Here is a 22,077-nt window from a genome sequence, read left to right on the forward strand (position 1 = left end):
TCAACGCCTGGCTCTGGGCGCCGAAATCTTCGGCGCCCAGGCCTAGGCGTTGAAATTACCTGGGACGTGTTCTTTCCTAATTCCCCGTGGATTAGAGCTCTACAATTCTATCTTTCCACGAACTCTTTTCTATAAATATAGCCCAAGTTCGACGTGAAAAAAAGGACACACAATTATTATTCTGAGTATTGACTCTAAACCCCTAAGCCTAAGCCTCACGCTGCAAAAAATGATCACGCGTTCTGTCGCAATCGATCCATAAATCGAACAGAACGTATCCTGTCCCATAACTTGAGATTCGTTAAATAAAAGGAGAAATAGCAAAGTCAAAGTGGTTAGTTCTCTGAGAACCGTGACGCACCTCTCAAGGGTGCGTCGTAATGTGTCCCTTTTCTATGATTTAATTGCTTTCCTCGCCCTTTTTATGAACTGTTAAACTAACAAAATCTGATTGTTCTATCACGCCTAATAAATATGATATTTTTGGGAAATTGGATTATCATGCTAGGTCCCTTAATACAATCAAAATCAGATAATCGCGCTCGATCTAGTACTATATGTTGCATATTGTTAAAATCAACTCAGATTAGTTTAATAGTTAAAACATGTCCCTTCAATTATTTATGCTGAGCTAGTAAGGATATCCTGCCTCTGGAGTTATCAAAGAGCGAGTACTCCTCTCGGTAGTTACAGTCTCCCGAACCCTCAATCTCTACCTTGCGGGTGTATGTTGAGAGATCCCTACACCAGGGATCACAAGGGAACCTACGGTCGTCGTGGTCAAACATAATTGCACTCCCTTTATGTCACGATTACCGGGTTTTGTCATTGTCGTTAAAAACTGAATGGCGACTCCTATATTACTAGTCAATTGGGTGTAAACTCACAGGAAATCCAATTACACTTGATTTGACAAATAGAAGCGTCACACCCACGAGGGACGAGGTCACGCATTAGCCTCGTGCTTTTTCGACCCCCTCACAGTGGCGACTCCACTGGGGATAGTGAAGGAAATACTCGTGCTCATAGGTAATCAAAATAGCCGAAGGGTGAAAAAATCCTACCCCGCGTTTATTTCCCCATCAAGTTGTGACGACCTGAATATCAGCATATTAATGCGAACGGACAGAACCGCATAATGAATCTTGGCTCCCTCAGGGAGTTTGGACTAAGGATACCCATCGCCAACCGGGGGGTGCATACACTTCGAATGTTGTCCACTCGGCACTTTCGCTAGTAGTACACCCGTCCCAAACCCAATCGCTCGCCCATTAGGTCCCTCTCATTGGTGCATGCCCCCTTGGCTTACATCATGATTGGCCTCTTGGGCGAAATTCGTTTGTTGAAGACACTACCTCGACCGGGGCATGTGTTGGATCTGCGATAGAAGCGGTACCAAGCCAGGCGCAAGTACTACCCATAGAAGCCCATCATAAAACTACATGACATATTATTATTGCCTCATGATGTAATGTTAGTTATGTGTAGCGAAATGTATGATTGTATGTGGCAAACAATGTTAGAAAACCAACGACCTTAAAAAATTCCCCGAACATTCATAAACCAATTTGCCAAAGAGTTATACCAAAATACGTGTTCCGCAAACCCGAACGATCGCCACAAAAATAAGCGACGCTCAGGATGGCCTGTAACGAACCCCACGAACGCTGCACAACGCGTAAAGGACGTTATAAGGCAAGCACGCAAAATTAAAGTCGCAAAAACAAAAGTATACGCAAACAGAGAACGAGAACCAGCCAGGGACGCATTTTCAACGACGTTGGCTGGGCGCCAGAATTTCTCACGCCCTACGCTGGGCGCTGAAGTTGCTGCCTGGCCTTTTGGTCAGGCGCAACAGCCTCGGTGCCCACGTAAAAAAAAAATATACGTAGCAAAAGAAACTTTTCGTAAAAATTGCTGCAAGAGCGTATGAAAAGGCACTCGATTCTAAAAGCGACTAAAAAATAAAAAAATAAATAACTCCTTGTGTCGTCATTAGGCCTCCTATGACGACAATGTTCGGCACCAAAACCGAGCATGCTAAATAAAATAACCTTGAATGTCACATGGGCAAAGTATTCAAAAAATGATGTTCGAATAAAGTTTTCAAAGAAAAAAAAATAATGTTCAAATGAAAAATAAGTAAATCCGAGTCTAGACTAGGCTATGCCAAAGTACAATCTAAATCCTAAGTCTTAGTTGTCTTATCCATAGAATCGGTCCTAATGCTTGGTGTCGTTCTGCAAGTTAAAAGGTTAAACCATATTGAGTCTCCCTTCCTAACATCTAAATCAATAAGCACCCATATGTAATTGTCATCCCTTGCTAAGAATCTACGGCCTCAATACTCTCTCTCACCAATTAAAAGAATATATTATAGTATTTGCAAAATCGAAACAGTCACATTCAGAAAATCATTCCCCCATAGTCGCACAACCCCCAAAGTGAACCTAAGGTGTCAATACCATTAGCAAAAAATTAATGGCCTCAAGGCTTATGATCACATTGGGTCACGACTATCATAGTCCTCTCGAGCCACTCGCTCCTTTAAATACTCCTAAGTACGGACTAAAAGATTTTCCATGAATGCAACATGACCAACCATGAAAATACCCAGATCGGCATACTATAAGGCTACCATTGGGGTAAAACAATACACACTAAGAGGGAAGCCGCACTAATGATTCTAGTCTTGCAAAAATGAAAATTCGATCTCCCCAATTAACTACCTTGCCAACATTAAGCAAAATGGCGCGTGACAAATGAACACCCAAGGGTTAAAATCTAAAGTGTCAACCAACAAAAGTTATGGCCCAATTAGCCTAAGTCTGAGAGTTGCTTGGTCAAGTATTATAGGCTTACGCCACGTCATTATTTTGAGTCTAGGCCACCTCCTTGTATTCATACACGGGTTATAATAAGAAAGATTAATGAAAGTTCGAGTCTAAATCACAACTTCCAATTAAATCCCAGAAACTGGAGTCTGAAAAGAAACAAAAAAAAATTATTTTCGATGTAATTCTTTCGTTAAATTTCAATAAAGTAAAACAACATTTTGAATCTACGCTATTTGCACATTTTAAACGACTAAATACGCTTGCAAAGTAAGACAAATTAAAGGTCCACCCTAGGCCTACTAAAGCTAAAGGTCCACCCTAGGCCTACTAAAGTTAAAGGTCCACTATAGGCCTACCAAACGAGGCTCACTCAGTCTCGCCTCGTGACTCAAAGACCACAACCATCTACCTTTTAACCCAAATAAAAAATATTGAAGGGGTGAAATCCCAAGCAAAAAGAGAAAATATAAAGAGAAAAGGGAGAGCGAAAAGAGCGAGCCATGAAATACTTAGCCCGTACCTCCCAAAGTGCGGAATTTACCCGAGCGGACGAAGAAAAAGAATTGAGTCAACCAATCCAAATCATGCCACAAAAACTACATAAAGTTCTACGATGTCTACCCTTTCCTATCCTTATGTTCTTAGACACCTTCGCTCTGGGGCCCCTGTTCAGCTCATTTAACCCATCCATGTTCTCATTCCCATAACCCAAGAAACCATTACCTCGACTCTTGTTCCTGAACTTGTCGTCAACTGCAAATCACGTACGGCCATTGACACGTGCGTTATACCCATTACTTCCAAAGCCCAAACCTTCTCTTACACCACCATTAGCATAATGACCATATAACTTGTTTGGATACATCCTGTTGATATACCCTTGAGCCGTCCCCATGCTACTCATTGGCCTTGGTCAATGAAAACTCATGACACTAGCTTGAGGCTACAAATTGTGAGTCCTAGCAGATATAATCCTCATTCTTGACCAATACCTATGCAAATTATCCTATCTCATCTTTCAAACCGTCTTGAGTCACGAATAAAAAAGAAGACAAATGAAAAGTACAAAAAAAAAAATTAATAAAAAAGCAAACTTTGCAAAGCGCCTTTAAAAGTCCGTCTAAAAAGAAAAAGAAGCATTTAGCGCACCAAAAAAGATCCGCCCAGAAAACATTTTCAGCGCCCACCTCTGGGCGCCGAAATCTTTAACGCCCCAGCCTGGGCGCTGAATCTCTCTACTTGCTAAAATTTGTCCAGAAGTGCTCGTCATTTTATCCGCACATACACGGAACAATAGCGAACACTTGGGGGGGGGTACAGCACGTATTCAGATATACGTACCACCAAAAAATACATGTACTCAGAAAAAAAAATATAAAACAAATTTTTGGCTTACGGCAAGGCAGCAGATTAAAATAATAATAAACTTCACTTATTATACCGCTTCAAATAATATGTTTCCACCTCAGAACGTACTTGTTTAAAATCGGCATTCTAAGAAACCGTTTTCTGGCTAAGAACTATGCAAGACCTGATTCCAAATTAAATCTAGTTAAGGCGGATACGTAGGCAATCCATGATTCGGTCCAACCAATTTGAAAAAATGTTAGAGCCTATAGAATAACAAGAATAAGAAATAGAGTCCCTTATTGGCAATCCATGATTCGGTCCAAGCAATTTGCAAAAATGTTAGAGCCTATAGAATAACAAGAATAAGAAATAGAGTCCCTTATTGAAATTTAATTACTTGCAATCCAAGTCGAAAGAAAAACTTGAGTCAAAAGAAGAATCCAAGTCATCAAGATGCAAAATGAGCACACATCGAAAAATAATAAGGGCACGTACCCTTGCTAGAAGGAGCACTCACACTCCTAGGCACTTAGCCAAGACACAAAAAGATCGCTTTGCCTCAATTGAATGGGGGCTAGCGCAAGCGTCCATGACCTCTAAAGTACTCGACTTGACCCTCCCTAAAGCAAACTAACTCACTTAAAGACCTTCTTTCACCACTAGACATAGTTGTTCGCTTAAAGACCTTCTTTCACCACTAGACACAGTCATAATCGCCAACAAGTAGTAAAGGCAGTAAGCTTGCAATAAAGAGGATTGTTCTACGGCGTCGCCCCATCGTTCCTTCGAACTCAGGGCACCCGTTCATGGTAATTCAAATGCTTGCTAATCCCCTTTGAAAAAAGATCAGACGTTGTCAATAGGACTTGGCACTTAACCAAGGCTTACCCTACTCAGACATATGACACGGGCATCTAAAATCGAAATCTGAAAGCATCATTAATGGGAAGACATAACAGCAACTGGGGCTAAAAATTGAAATGAAAGAGCTAGGGAAAGAACTAAATATACCTTGACCTTTTGTACGGACATACACCAATTAAATCTAAGTCAATTTGAAAACGGTTTATATTCCTGCCATTCTGGAAAGATAGCCCTAAAAGCCCAACGCATGTGCCACACGGGCACAAGTAATATCTTGACGCCTGCACCTTGGCTTCCAGCAAATCCTTAGACAGCATTCCAAAAATTATAACAGTATTTTGATTCACTCATGTAATCCTGTACGAACCCTTCTATAAGTCAACCTACTTAGGACACCTCGGATTGCACTCAGTAGGAATCGGATTTTAAATAATTTTCAAATGATTTTCAAAAACTTCTTCAAACATAATAAAGTGTCGTTGGTTTAAGCTAAGTATGCGTTTATCTCGATGTTGCAAGTGAGCCAAAAAGATTTCTAAATATGATTATGGGTAAAGAAAGGCACCTAGCTTTTAGTCAAGGCACATTTCAACATGTGACTACCTTGACCATGGCAATGTCGCACAATACGATATTTACAGGAAAAGTAGCAAATCACTACTCGAACGTACCTCGCACTAAACGAGTCTGGTTCAAACTATTCATGATCCATGTCGCCATGAATGCATAAAAACGTATGCCAAGCATTATAGCACCAAGCCAATCCCGTAGCTACAATTGGGAGCTTGAGAAAAACACTCTAAAAATGCTCGAAATGACGATTTTATCGCAAATTCTCGACACTAATGCTATACATACGTCATAGGGGCACAATCCTAAGCTTTAATCGTGTAAAACGAACCTTAGTATGGCTACAACCCCTCCCAAATTATAAAGCACTACATAGAATATATAAAGTCACCCCACTATCAAGGGTAACTGAAAATCGCGAGTCACCAAAACTACGACCAAACCACTGCACATAACGCTCGCCCTATAAAGCGCCCGTTACATAGTCTACATCATTCCAAAGCAAAAGCGAAAGAAAACATCAAGAAAGAAAAAACTGTCAAAATTCTGCTCAGAAATCAATTTCAACGCCCAGAGCTGGGCGCCGATATCTTTAACGCCCCAGCCTGGGCGCTGAATCTTTCTGCTTGTCAAATTTTGCCCAGATATAAAAACAAGAAAGAAACATCTATGAATCCTCGCATCGAACGAAATAATTGTTAGGTTATGATACATATGACAATTCATAAATCATGCGGAAAAACCATTTAGCCAGGAATACATATTATTTACACATAATCATATAGCATAGTTTAGATGCATACTCTTTGTTGCGTGCCTTCCCTAGCTGCGCCCGAACCGAACAAGAACAAGTCTTTAGGACTCCAAGTGTCGTCCCTCCGTAGATAGTCCACAGCACGTCCGGATCCGCCTTAAGATTGACCAACTAGAATCGCCCTTAAGGTACTAAAGATTTTCGGCACTTATAGTCAAGAAATGTGTCTGAATTTTCTCTCAAAAACTCACTTTGAATACTTGAATAATCTGTGAAAATATGTGACCCTAGGCACTTATTTATAGAGTTATGGAAAGGGTTTTGGAATCCTATTAGGATACTAATTTATTTAATTATAACCCTACTAGGACTCTAATTAAATAATCATTATCTAATAGTTTTAGGATTTAATCACACTTCGAATCCTGATTGCTTCAGGATTCTCGTACAAGCATTGCACGAGCACCGTACACCCGCGCAAGCCTTGCGGCCCATGCTAGGCGCACATCGCTCGGCCCACTGCTGTGCTCCGCGCGCGCGCCCAAGGCCTTGGCTGGGCCTGGCCTTGCGCTGGGCTTGGTCGAGGCTTGGCGTGCGCTGGTGCGCGTTGGCTCGCTGGGCGACGGCCTGGCTTCGTGCTGGGCCTTCGTCTAGCGGGCCTCGTCCGATGCTAATTCGTACGATACGCTTCCGATTAAATTCCCGATTCCGGAATTCATTTCCGATACGAACAATATTTAATATTTCCGATTCCGGAATCAATTTCCGTTTCGAACAAATATTTAATATTTCCGTTTCCGGAATTATTTTCCGATTCCGATAATATTTCCGATTCTGACAATATTTCCGTTTCCGGCAATATTTCCGATTCTGGCAATATTTCCATTTCCGATAATATTTTCCGATACGTACCATGTTTCCGTTTCCGGCAACATCTACGACTTGGATAATATTTATATTTCCGATACGATCCATATTTCTGTTTCCGGCATATCATCGTTTCCGGAGTATTCATTTCTTGCCTGTGACGATCTCAGCTCCCACTGAAACCAAGATCCGTCGATTCCGAATATCCATAGATGGAGTATTTAATGCCATTAAATACTTGATCCGTTTACGTACTATTTGTGTGACCCTACGGGTTCAGTCAAGAGTAAGCTGTGGATTAATATAATTAATTCCACTTGAACTGAAGCGGCCTCTAGCTAGGCATTTAGCTCACTTGATCTCACTGAATTATTAACTTGTTAATTAATACTGAACCGCATTTATTAGACTTAACATTGAATGCATACTTGGACCAAGGGCATTATTTCCTTCAGTCTCCCACTTGTCCTTAGGGACAAGTGTGCATTTTCTAATTCCTTTGTCGCTCGATGCTTGCTCTTGAACATAAAAGGTAAGAGTTGTCATCCTTATAATGTCCAGAGGTGTTCCTCGGTTTCAGAGTTCAACTGATCAAATAAACAGATAATCATAGCCTATGATTCATCCGAGCACGGCCATGCATTTCACAGTTTCTAGCTCTCCGAGTGGCCTTGTACAACTTTTAAGCATCTCATCCCGATTTATGGGAGGACAATCCCAATCTTGTGATCTTGAGATTAAACTTCGTTTGATAGGTGATTACCTGAGCGTTGCCTTTATAGCCTCCTTTTACGGTGCGACGGTTGGTCAACGTCAAAGCAACCAGTTCTCAAACAAGTAATCTCAAATCACTCAGGTATTGAGGATTTAGTGTCTAATAATTTTAATGAAATTTACTTATGACAGATTTTCATCTCTTACAGTAAAGTTTCATAGGTCTTGTCCGATACTAGTCTTCCCAAAGTAAGTATCTATGCAAATGATTATGACATTGCCATGTCCACATAGTTCAAGAAACAGAACTACTAGTCATCTTGCATTCTAATCGTCTAACGTTTTCTATGCATCCAATTTTATAGAAAACTCCGACTAGGGACCATTTTCAACCTTTGACATTCAAGTTCACTTGATAGACATTTCTTAGTCACAGGACTGGTCCTGACAGTCTATCTTGAATATATCGTCAAATTGAAGGGACTCATCATTTAATAAACCACAAATTAAATGGAAAAATGAATTCTTTTCATTTATTGTGAATGATTAACCAATAATGTTTTACAAAGATTTAAACTCTAAAACTTTAAAACATTAAACAGAGACATCAAAGCCATTCTCCAATATGCTTGATTCCCATAGCTGCAGTGTGCGAGTTGTGCTTCGCTTGCGGCAGAGGTTTAGTCAATGGATCTGATATGTTGTCATCAGTTCCAATTTTGCTTATCTCGACTTCTTTTCTTTCAACGAACTCTCGTAGAAGGTGAAATCTACGAAGTACATGCTTGACTCTCTGGTGGTGTCTAGGCTCCTTTGCCTGTGCAATAGCTCCGTTATTATCACAATACAGGGCTATTGGTCCTTTAATGGAGGGGACTACACCAAGTTCACCTATGAACTTCCTTAGCCATATAGCTTCCTTTGCTGCTTCATGTGCAGCAATGTACTCCGCTTCAGTTGTAGAATCCGCAATGGTGCTTTGCTTAGCACTTTTCCAGCTTACTGCTCCTCCGTTGAGGCAGAAGACAAACCCAGACTGTGATCTGAAATCATCTTTGTCGGTTTGGAAACTTGCGTCCGTATAGCCTTTAACAATTAATTCATCATCTCCACCATAGACCAGGAAGTCATCTTTGTGCCTTTTCAGGTACTTCAGAATGTTCTTGGCAGCAGTCCATGTTAGGTTATGATACATATGATATTACATAAATCATGCGGAAACAACCATTAACCCAGGAATACATATTATTTACACATAATCATATAGCATAATTTAGATGCATACTCTTTGTTGCGTGCCCTCCCTAGCTGCGCCCGAACCGAGCAAGAACAAGTCTTTAGGACTCCAAGTGTCGTCCCTCCGTAGATAGTCCACAGCACGTCCGGATCCGCCTTAAGATTGACCAACTAGAATCGCCCTTAAGGTACTAGAATTTTCGGCACTTTTGAGCAAGATGTGTGGCTGAATTTTTCTCTCAAAAACTCACTTTGAATACTTTTAAACTCGTTATAAATTGTGAACCCAAGCCACATATTTATAGGGGTATGGAAAGGGAATTGGAATCCTATTCAGATACAAATTAATTAAACCTAGAATCCTACAAGAACTCTAATTAATTAATTTATCAAATAGAATTAGGACTTTAATCATTAACCGAACTCTGCATGATTTAGGAATCGTGCATGAACACAAACACTTACGCACACACACATGGCAGCCACGATGGGCCGCCCATGCGCGTGCGTGCGAGCAACAGCCCACGCAGCGAGGCCTACGCGAGCTACAAGCCCACGTAGCTCCTGCGCGCGCTGCGCGCGCTGTGCGCGCTGCCACGGCCTGCTGGGCCTGGCCTTGCGCTGGGCCTGGCGTGGCCTTGGCTGTTCGTGTGGCGCGCTTGGCTTGCTGGGCGATGGCCTGGCTTCGTGCTGGGCCCTCGTCCGGCAGGCCTCGTCCGATGCTTATTCGTACGATACGCTTCCGATTAAATTTCCGATTTCGGAATTCATTTCCGATACGAACAATATTTAATATTTCCGATTCCGGAATTAATTTCCGTTTCGAACAAATATTTAATATTTCCGTTTCCCGAATTATTTTCCGATTCCGATAATATTTCCGATTCTGACAATATTTCCGTTTCCGGCAATATTTCCGATTCTGGTAATATTTCCATTTCCGATAATATTTTCCGATACGTACCATGTTTTCGTTTCCGGCAACATCTACGACTTGGATAATATTTATATTTCCGATACGATCCATATTTCCGTTTCCGGCAATATCATCGTTTCCGGAGTATTCATTTCTTGCCTGTGACGATCTCAGCTCCCACTGAAACCAAGATCCGTCGATTCCGAATATCCATAGATAGAGTATTTAATGCCATTAAATACTTGATCCGTTTACGTACTATTTGTGTGACCCTACGGGTTCAGTCAAGAGTAAGCTGTGGATTAATATCATTAATTCCACTTGAACTGAAACGGCCTCTAGCTAGGCATTCAGCTCACTTGATCTCACTGAATTATTAACTTGTTAATTAATACTGAACCGCATTTATTAGACTTATCATAGAATGCATACTTGGACCAAGGGCATTATTTCCTTCAGTCTCCCACTTGTCCTTAGGGACAAGTGTGCATTTCCTAATTCCTTTGTCGCTCGATGCTTGCTCTTGAACATAAGGTAAGAGTTGTCATCCTTATTATGTCCAGAGGTGTTCCTCGGTTTCAGAGTTCAACTGATCAAATAAACAGATAATCATAGCCTATGATTCATCCGAGCACGGCCATGCATTTTACAGTTTCTAGCTCTCCGAGTGGCCTTGTACAACTTTTAAGCATCTCATCCCGATTTATGGGAGGACAATCCCAATCTTGCGATCTTGAGATTAGACTTCGTTTGATAGGTGATTACCTGAGCGTTGCCTTTATAGCCTCCTTTTACGGTGCGACGGTTGGTCAACGTCAAAGCAACCAGTTCTCAAACAAGTAATCTCAAATCACTCAGGTATTGAGGATTTAGTGTCTAATAATTTAATGAAATTTACTTATGACAGACTTTCATCTCTTACAGTAAAGTTTCATAGGTCTTGTCCGATACTAGTCTTCCCAAAGTAAGTATCTATGCAAATGATTATGACATTGCCATGTCCACATAGTTCAAGAAACAGAACTACTAGTCATCTTGCATTCTAATCGTCTAACGTTTTCTATGCGTCCAATTTTATAGAAAACTCCGATTAGGGACCATTTTCAACCTTTGACATTCAAGTTCACTTGATAGACATTTCTTAGTCACAGGACTGGTCCTGACAGTCTATCTTGAATATATCGTCAAATTGAAGGGACTCATCATTTAATAAACCACAAATTAAATGGAAAAATGAATTCATTTCATTTATTGTGAATGATTAACCAATAATGTTTTACAAAGATTTAAACTCTAAAACTTTAAAACATTAAATAGAGACATCAAAGCCATTCTCCAATATGCTTGATTCCCATAGCTGCAGTGTGCGAGTTGTGCTTCGCTTGCGGCAGAGGTTTAGTTAGTGGATCTGATATGTTGTCATCAGTTCCAATTTTGTTTATCTCGACTTCTTTTCTTTCAACGAACTCTCGTAGAAGGTGAAATCTACGAAGTACATGCTTGACTCTCTGGTGGTGTCTAGGCTCTTTTGCCTGTGCAATAGCTCCGTTATTGTCACAATACAGGGCTATTGGTCCTTTAATGGAGGGGACTACACCAAGTTCACCTATGAACTTCCTTAGCCATATAGCTTCCTTTGCTGCTTCATGTGCAGCAATGTACTCCGCTTCAGTTGTAGAATCCGCAATGGTGCTTTGCTTAGCACTTTTCCAGCTTACTGCTCCTCTGTTGAGGCAGAAGACAAACCCAGAATGTGATCTGAAATCATCTTTGTCGGTTTGGAAACTTGCGTCCGTATAGCCTTTAACAATTAATTCATCATCTCCACCATAGACCAGGAAGTCATCCTTGTGCCTTTTCAGGTACTTCAGAATGTTCTTAGCAGCAGTCCAATGCTCCTCTCCTGGGTCTGACTGGTATCTGCTCGTAGCACTGAGTGCGTACGCAACATCCGGGCGTGTACATATCATAGCATACATTATTGAACCAATCAATGATGCATATGGAATCCCATTCATTCGTCTACGCTCATCAAGTGTTTTTGGGCACTGAGTCTTGCTTAGAGTCATTCCATGAGACATGGGTAGGTAGCCTCGTTTGGAGTCCGCCATCTTGAACCTATCAAGCACCTTATTGATATAAGTGCTTTGACTAAGTCCAATCATCCTTTTAGATCTATCTCTGTAAATCTTGATGCCCAATATGTACTGTGCTTCTCCTAGATCCTTCATCGAAAAACATTTCCCAAGCCAAATCTTGACAGAGTTCAACATAGGAATGTCATTTCTGATAAGTAATATGTCGTCGACATATAATACTAGGAAAGCAATTTTGCTCCCACTGACCTTCTTGTATACACAAGATTCGTCTGCGTTCTTGATGAAACCAAAGTCACTGACTGCTTCATCAAAACGTATATTCCAGCTCCTGGATGCCTGCTTCAATCCGTAGATTGATTTCTTTAGCTTGCATACGTTTTTAGCATTCTTTGGATCCTCAAAACCTTCAGGCTGTGTCATAAACACAGTTTCTGTTAAAATGCCGTTTAAGAAAGCAGTTTTGACATCCATCTGCCATATTTCGTAATCGTAATATGCAGCGATTGCTAACATTATCCGAATAGACTTTAGCATTGCAACTGGTGAAAAGGTTTCATCGTAATCCACACCGTGGACTTGCCTGTAACCTTTTGCAACCAATCTAGCTTTGAAAACTTCAAGTTTCCCATCCTTGTCCTTTTTCAGTTTGAAAACCCATTTGCTTCCAATGGCTTGATAGCCATCTGGCAAATCGACCAAATCCCATACTTGGTTTTCAGACATGGAGTCTAATTCAGATTGCATGGCTTCTTGCCATTGCTTGGAGCTAGGGCTCGTCATAGCTTGTTTGTAAGTCGCAGGTTCATCACTTTCAAGTAATAGAACGTCATAGCTCTCGTTCGTCAAAATACCTAAGTACCTTTCCGGTTGAGATCTATATCTTTGCGATCTACGCGGGGTAACATTTCTAGATTGACCATGATTCTCACCAGATTCTTCTAAAGATCTCTGAGTTTCATCCTGAATGTCATCTTGAGCATTCTCTAGAGTTTGTTGTTCGACTCGAATTTCTTCGAGGTCTATTTTTCTCCCACTTGTCATTTTGGAAATGTGATCTTTCTCCAAAAAGACACCATCTCGAGCAACAAACACTTTGTTCTCAGATGTATTGTAGAAGTAATACCCCTTTGTTTCCTTTGGATAGCCCACAAGGATACATTTGTCAGATTTTGGATGAAGTTTGTCTGAAATTAATCGTTTGACGTATACTTCACATCCCCAAATCTTAAGAAAAGACATATTTGGAGGCTTTCCAAACCATAATTCGTATGGAGTCTTTTCGACAGCTTTAGACGGAGCTCTATTTATAGTGAGTGCAGCTGTATTTAGTGCATGTCCCCAAAATTCTAATGGAAGTTCGGCCTGACCCATCATTGACCTGACCATGTCTAGCAAGGTTCTGTTCCTCCGTTCCGACACACCGTTCCATTGTGGTGTTCCAGGAGGAGTCAATTCTGATAGAATTCCACATTCTTTCAGATGGTCATCAATTTCATAGCTCAGATATTCACCGCCTCTATCAGACCGCAGTGCCTTAATCTTCTTGCCTAATTGATTCTCTACTTCACTCTGAAATTCCTTGAATTTGTCAAAGGATTCAGACTTATGCTTCATTAGGTAGACATAACCATACCTACTGAAGTCATCAGTGAAAGTGATAAAGTAGCTGAAACCACCTCTAGCATTTGTACTCATTGGTCCACATACATCTGTATGGATTAAACCCAATAGTTCACTTGCTCTTTCTCCAACTTTAGAGAAAGGTTGCTTTGTCATTTTGCCAAGTAAACATGATTCGCATTTACCATAATCCTCTAAGTCAAATGGTTCTAGAATTCCTTCCTTTTGAAGTCTTTCTAAGCGTTTCAAGTTTATATGGCCTAATCGACAATGCCACAGATAGGTGAGATCTGAATCATCCTTTTTGGCCTTTTTGGTATTTATGTTATATACTTGTTTGTCGTGATCTAATAAATAAAGTCCATTGACTAATCTAGCAGATCCATAAAACATCTCTTTAAAATAAAACGAACAACTATTGTCTTTTATTAAAAAGGAAAATCCCTTAGCATCTAAGCAAGAAACTGAAATGATGTTTTTAGTAAGACTTGGAACATGGAAACATTCTTCCAGTTCCAAAACTAGCCCGGAGGGCAACGACAAATAGTAAGTTCCTACAGCTAATGCAGCAATCCGTGCTCCATTTCCCACTCGTAGGTCGACTTCACCCTTGCTTAACTTTCTACTTCTTCTTAGTCCCTGTGGATTGGAACATAAGTGTGAGCCACAACCTGTATCTAATACCCAAGAAGTTGAATTAGCAAGTATACAGTCTATAACGAAAATACCTGAAGATGGAACGACTGTTCCGTTCTTCTGATCTTCCTTTAGCTTCAAGCAATCTCTCTTCCAATGCCCCTTCTTCTTGCAGTAGAAGCATTCGGATTCAGAAGTGGGTTGACTGACCTTCCTCTTTACAGATTTGGCGCCAGTTTGCTTAGTTGGGCTGGCCTTGTTGCCACCTTTCTTAGCATTCCTCTTCTTTCCAGATTTCTTGAACTTGCCCCCACGCACCATAAGCACATCCTGCTTATCACTTTTGAGCGTCTTTTCAGCGGTCTTCAGCATACCGTGAAGCTCAGTGAGCGTTTTGTCCAGACTATTCATACTGTAGTTCAGTTTGAACTGATCATACCCGCTATGAAGAGAATGGAGGATGGTGTCTATAGCCATTTCCTGAGAAAATTGCTGATCCAGCCGACTCATATTCTCAACGAGTCCAATCATTTTGAGAACATGTGGACTTACGGGCTCGCCTTTCTTAAGCTTGGTCTCAAGAATTTGCCTATGAGTCTCGAATCTTTCGACTCGAGCCAGATCTTGGAACATGTTCTTCAACTCACTGATGATTGTGAAAGCATCTGAGTTGATGAACGTTTTCTGCAGATCCACACTCATGGTGGCGAGCATTAGACATTTCACATCCTTGTTGGCATCAATCCAACGATTGAGGGCTGCCTGAGTGACCCCGTCGCCTGCAGCTTCGGGCATCGCCTCATCTAGGACATACTCCTTTTCTTCCTGCATAAGAACTATTTGCAAGTTCCTTTGCCAGTCAAGGAAGTTTTTCCCGTTCAACTTCTCCTTTTCGAGAATTGATCGAATGTTGAATGAATTGTTGTTTGCCATATTAAAAACTACAATTGAAAAGAATAAACAAATAAATAACCATTCACAGTTTCTCTTAATAAACTTAAATTCTAGCATACATGCATAATTCAATGTTTATTAAGCATTTTATTCAAGTTATGTGTTCCGGCAGGTGTGAATAAAATGATTCGAAGATCCTAAAATCATTGAAGAATTAAGCACAGTTTGTCGACTTAATCCTAGAACATCTTAGGTAAGCAAAAGCCTTTTGCTAATAGTCTAGAAACTATTCTTGGTTGATAGGTACGTCTAAGAACTTATTAGGTAAACCTATCGATTTTGCCACGACATAAAAGGACTCCTTACTTATATCGTTGAGTTTCACCAAAACTAACATGTACTCACAATTATTTGTGTACCTTGCCCCTTTAGGACCAATAAGTAACACCTCGCTGAGCGAAAACTATTACTAGATTGATGTAAAGGATATCCAAGCAAGTGTATATTTTGGCATGGCACCTTTTAACTCAATTTTTAAGTTTGGAACTTAAGGCTCTTACTATGTTGGTTAGATTTTAAGTGAACTAAAATCCTTAATCATGCAACATAATCAAGCTTTTCATCTCATGCATTTTAAGACATATTTAAAAGCAATAAATAACTTAAAACATGCATAAGATAAATGTGATCTAGTATGGCCCGACTTCATCTTGAAGCTTTGACTTCAAAGTCCGTCTTGAAAATCTCCGTGGGAGGCACCATTTTCTTCAAATAGGATAAGCTATAACTAATTACAACTATTTGATGGTTCGCAGACCATATTTGAATTGAAAAATAACTTTGGTACTTTAGACCAATTACATTCAAATTAATGGTACGCAGACCATATTTTCTATCCTATTTGGGCCATACTAGTCACTTCATAACCTGCAAAACAGTACATATACAACATATATACCATTCACCCATTCATTATCATGAATGGCCCACATAGCTGGTTAGTAAAACACATTATGCATCACGTAAACATTTGCAGCAATTAATCAAGGGCACCAATAATCTACCAATTATTCAGTCCTTATTAATTCTAATCAAGTTGTTTTAACCTTAAGGATTTGTAGACCTAATCAAGAGTTTATGACTAAAAAGCGCTCCCACTTAAACCAATAAATTCATATGCTTTACTAATTTTAAACATAAAAATGTATTTCTAGTCTAACCGGAAACATACAAATTTAATTAAAATTTAAAGCTCATATAAATTTATAATTGAATCCAAAAAGTTTAATTTAATTTCAGTTGTTATTTAAATTAATTCATGATTTTAATTTTAGTAAAATAATTAGAATAAATAACATTTATTATAATTACAATATTCAAAATTAAAATCCAAGAAACTAATTTAAATTATTAATTTTAAAATTAATTAAAATTACGTGAACTGAAATTTTCAAATTAAACATTCAAAGCGATCTAATCGTAACGCAAACACCCTACGCATTGCACGCCCATGGGCCGCACGCACACAGCCATCGCTGGCCATGTGCGCGCAGCCCATGCGCTCGTCGCATAGCTGCTGCATCTCCATCGCAAACCATCGCACGATGTGGTGCTTGCTGCGCGCGCGCCAACGCTCGTCGCACGCGAGCCATCGCTCGCAGTGCGCGCTCGCCAGCGCTCGCTGTGCACACGAGCCATCGCTCGCTGGGCGCGCGACATCGCTCGCTGGGCGCGCGACATCGCTCGCTGTGCGCGCGAGCAACCCTGGGCGCAGCGCTCGTGGCACGCGAGCTTGCGCTCGCTGCGCGCTCTTGCGCGAGGCAGCGCGCGTTGTGGCGCAGCTCGCTTGCTGCCCACACGCGACTTCCTAGGCTTGCCTTTCGCCCATGCCCATTTGTTCATAGCTCGTGGCCCACGACACAAGGCAGGGCTGCTGCCTTGTGCTCGTGCACTACGCCCTTGCTCATTGCATTCGTGCCGCACGGGCGACGAGCTCCCTTGCTCGTCGTCGCATGCCCGCACTATACAACACCCCTTAAGGGTAACACGAAGCGTCCATTGCTTTGTGCGTGCAAGTTTTATGAACGAATCGCATAAAAATTTAAAATTTATATTTAAAATTAATGACAAATTAATAAATAATATTAATTTCATAATTTTAGGGCGAAAAATCGAAAATTTATTATTCAATTGATTTCCGATTGTTATGGATTCAAGTCTAGGTCATAAAAATTTAAAATTTATCATAAATTTACAATTTTTATGGTGGTTTTTAATCATAGGTTTCTAATTAAATTATAATTAATTATGAAAATCAAATTAATTCTAAATTATTCTAATTTTCAACAAATTAATCATAATTACAAATTAGATTGCATAATTAACAAGGCTAGGCATTCAAACTTGTTAAACATATACAGTAGGTCAATCAAAAATTCAAGATTTATCAACAAGAATCGGAAATATTTAATTTAACATATTAAATTTACGAAATTTTGCATTCGAAAAACTAAAACCTTCGAAAAGTCATAGTTAGGCTTCGAATTTGAGAATTCTGGGTTCGGCAGAAAAATTTTATTTTTGTCAAAATTTTAGAATGCCTTTTACATGCGGAATTGACAAAAAAATCACTCGATTTGGATGAGTAACGAAGAAACTGCCGAAAAACTGCGTACGTATAATTAAATAAACGCAATTTGCAATTAATTAACAATTACGAAAATTAATCACCCCTTTTAATTCTTGCAAATTTGTAATATTTAACCATGTTCATGCAAATTAGATTATGAAAATAATAAGGGGCTCGTGATACCACTGTTAGGTTATGATACATATGATATTACATAAATCATGCGAAAACAACCATTAACCCAGGAATACATATTATTTACACATAATCATATAGCATAATTTAGATGCATACTCTTTGTTGCGTGCCCTCCCTAGCTGCGCCCGAACCGAGCAAGAACAAGTCTTTAGGACTCCAAGTGTCGTCCCTCCGTAGATAGTCCACAGCACGTCCGGATCCGCCTTAAGATTGACCAACTAGAATCGCCCTTAAGGTACTAGAATTTTCGGCACTTTTGAGCAAGATGTGTGGCTGAATTTTTCTCTCAAAAACTCACTTTGAATACTTTTAAACTCGTTATAAATTGTGAACCCAAGCCACATATTTATAGGGGTATGGAAAGGGAATTGGAATCCTATTCAGATACAAATTAATTAAACCTAGACTCCTACAAGAACTCTAATTAATTAATTTATCAAATAGAATTAGGAACTTAATCATTAACCGAACTCTGCATGATTTAGGAATCGTGCATGAACACAAACACTTACGCACACACACATGGCAGCCACGATGGGCCGCCCATGCGCGTGCGTGCGAGCAGCAGCCCACGCAGCGTGGCCTACGCGAGATACAAGCCCACGTAGCTCCTGCGCGCGCTGCGCGCGCTGTGCGCGCTGCCACGGCCTGCTGGGCCTGGCCTTGCGCTGGGCTTGGCGTGGCCTTGGCTGTTTGTGTGGCGCGCTTGGCTTGCTGGGCGATGGCCTGGCTTCGTGCTGGGCCCTCGTCCGGCAGGCCTCGTCCGATGCTTATTCGTACGATACGCTTCCGATTAAATTTCCGATTCCGGAATTCATTTCCGATACGAACAATATTTAATATTTCCGATTCCGGAATTAATTTCCGTTTCGAACAAATATTTAATATTTCCGTTTCCGGAATTATTTTCCGATTCCGATAATATTTCCGATTCTGACAATATTTCCGTTTCCGGCAATATTTCCGATTTTGGTAATATTTCCATTTCCGATAATATTTTCCGATACGTACCATGTTTCCGTTTCCGGCAACATCTACGACTTGGATAATATTTATATTTCCGATACGATCCATATTTCCGTTTCCGGCAATATCATCGTTTCCGGAGTATTCATTTCATTCCTGTGACGATCTCAGCTCCCACTGAAACCAAGATCCGTCGATTCCGAATATCCATAGATAGAGTATTTAATGCCATTAAATACTTGATCCGTTTACGTACTATTTGTGTGACCCTACGGGTTCAGTCAAGAGTAAGCTGTGGATTAATATCATTAATTCCACTTGAACTGAAGCGGCCTCTAGCTAGGCATTCAGCTCACTTGATCTCACTGAATTATTAACTTGTTAATTAATACTGAACCGCATTTATTAGACTTATCATAGAATGCATACTTGGACCAAGGGCATTATTTCCTTCAGTCCAATGCGCCTCTCCTGGGTCTGACTGGTATCTGCTCGTAGCACTGAGTGCGTACGCAACATCCGGGCGTGTACATATCATAGCATACGTTATCGAACCAATAAATGATGCATATGGAATCCCATTCATTCGTCTACGCTCATCAAGTGTTTTTGGGCACTGAGTCTTGCTTAGAGTCATTCCATGAGACATGGGTAGGTAGCCTCGCTTGGAGTCCGCCATCTTGAACCTATCAAGCACCTTATTGATATAAGTGCTTTGACTAAGTCCAATCATCCTTTTAGATCTATCTCTGTAAATCTTGATGCCCAATATGTACTGTGCTTCTCCTAGATCTTTCATCGAAAAACATTTCCCAAGCCAAATGTTGACAGAGTTCAACATAGGAATGTCATTTCCGATAAGTAATATGTCGTCGACATATAATACTAGGAAAGCAATTTTGCTCCCACTGACCTTCTTGTATACACAAGATTCGTCCGCGTTCTTGATGAAACCAAAGTCACTGACTGCTTCATCAAAACGTATATTCCAGCTCCTAGATGCCTGCTTCAATCCGTAGATTGACTTCTTTAGCTTGCATACCTTTTTAGCATTCTTTGGATCCTCAAAACCTTCAGGCTGTGTCATAAACACAGTTTCTGTTAAAACGCCTATTAAGAAAGCAGTTTTGACATCCATCTGCCATATTTCATAATCGTAATATGCAGCGATTGCTAACATTATCCGAATAGACTTTAGCATTGCAACTGGTGAAAAGGTTTCATCGTAATCCACACCGTGGACTTGCCTGTAACCTTTTGCAACCAATCTAGCTTTGAAAACTTCAAGTTTCCCATCCTTGTCCTTTTTCAGTTTGAAAACCCATTTGCTTCCAATGGCTTGGTAGCCATCTGGCAAATCGACCAAATCCCATACTTGGTTTTCAGACATGGAGTCTAATTCTGATTGCATGGCTTCTTGCCATTGCTTGGAGCTAGGGCTCGTCATAGCTTGTTTGTAAGTCGCAGGTTCATGACTTTCAAGTAATAGAACGTCATAGCTCTCGTTCGTTAAAATACCTAAGTACCTTTCCGGTTGAGATCTATATCTTTGCGATCTACGCGGGGTAACATTTCTAGATTGACCATGATTCTCACCAGATTCTTCTAAAGATCTCTGAGTTTCATCCTGAATGTCATCTTGAGCATTCTCTAGAGTTTGTTGTTCGACTCGAATTTCTTCGAGGTCTACTTTTCTCCCACTTGTCATTTTGGAAATGTGATCTTTCTCCAAAAAGACACCATCTCGAGCAACAAACACCTTGTTCTCAGATGTATTGTAGAAGTAATACCCCTTTGTTTCCTTTGGATAGCCCACAAGGATACATTTGTCAGATTTTGGATGAAGTTTGTCCGAAATTAATCGTTTGACGTATACTTCACATCCCCAAATCTTAAGAAAAGACACATTTGGAGGCTTTCCAAACCATAATTCGTATGGAGTCTTTTCGACAGCTTTAGACGGAGCTCTATTTATAGTGAGTGCAGCTGTATTTAGTGCATGTCCCCAAAATTCTAATGGAATTTCGGCCCGACCCATCATTGACCTGACCATGTCTAGCAAGGTTCTGTTCCTCCGTTCCGACACACCGTTCCATTGTGGTGTTCCTGGAGGAGTCAATTCTGATAGAATTCCACATTCTTTCAGATGGTCATCATATTCATAGCTCAGATATTCACCGCCTCTATCAGACCGCAGTGCCTTAATCTTCTTGCCTAATTGATTCTCTACTTCACTCTGAAAATCCTTGAATTTGTCAAAGGATTCAGACTTATGCTTCATTAGGTAGACATAACCATACCTACTGAAGTCATCAGTGAAAGTGATAAAGTAGCTGAAACCACCTCTAGCATTTGTACTCATTGGTCCACATACATCTGTATGGATTAAACCCAATAGTTCATTTGCTCTTTCTCCAACTTTAGAGAAAGGTTGCTTTGTCATTTTGCCAAGTAAACTAGATTCGCATTTACCATAATCCTCTAAGTCAAATGGTTCTAGAATTCCTTCCTTTTGAAGTCTTTCTAAGCGTTTCAAGTTTATATGGCCTAATCGACAATGCCACAGATAGGTGAGATCTGAATCATCCTTTTTGGCCTTTTTGGTATTTATGTTATATACTTGTTTGTCGTGATCTAATAAATAAAGTCCATTGACTAATCTAGCAGATCCATAAAACATCTCTTTAAAATAAAACGAACAACTATTGTCTTTTATTAAAAAGGAAAATCCCTTAGCATCTAAGCAAGAAACTGAAATGATGTTTTTAGTAAGACTTGGAACATGGAAACATTCTTCCAGTTCCAAAACTAGCCCGGAGGGCAACGACAAATAGTAAGTTCCTACAGCCACTAGTAGAAAAAACCCTTATTGCAGCGGGCTTTTAGACCCCTGTTGCAGCGTACATCGTATGCTGCAACTGGGGGGC

The sequence above is a fragment of the Spinacia oleracea genome, chromosome 6 (assembly GCF_020520425.1).
Source record: "Spinacia oleracea cultivar Varoflay chromosome 6, BTI_SOV_V1, whole genome shotgun sequence".
Taxonomy (NCBI): Eukaryota; Viridiplantae; Streptophyta; class Magnoliopsida; order Caryophyllales; family Amaranthaceae; genus Spinacia; species Spinacia oleracea.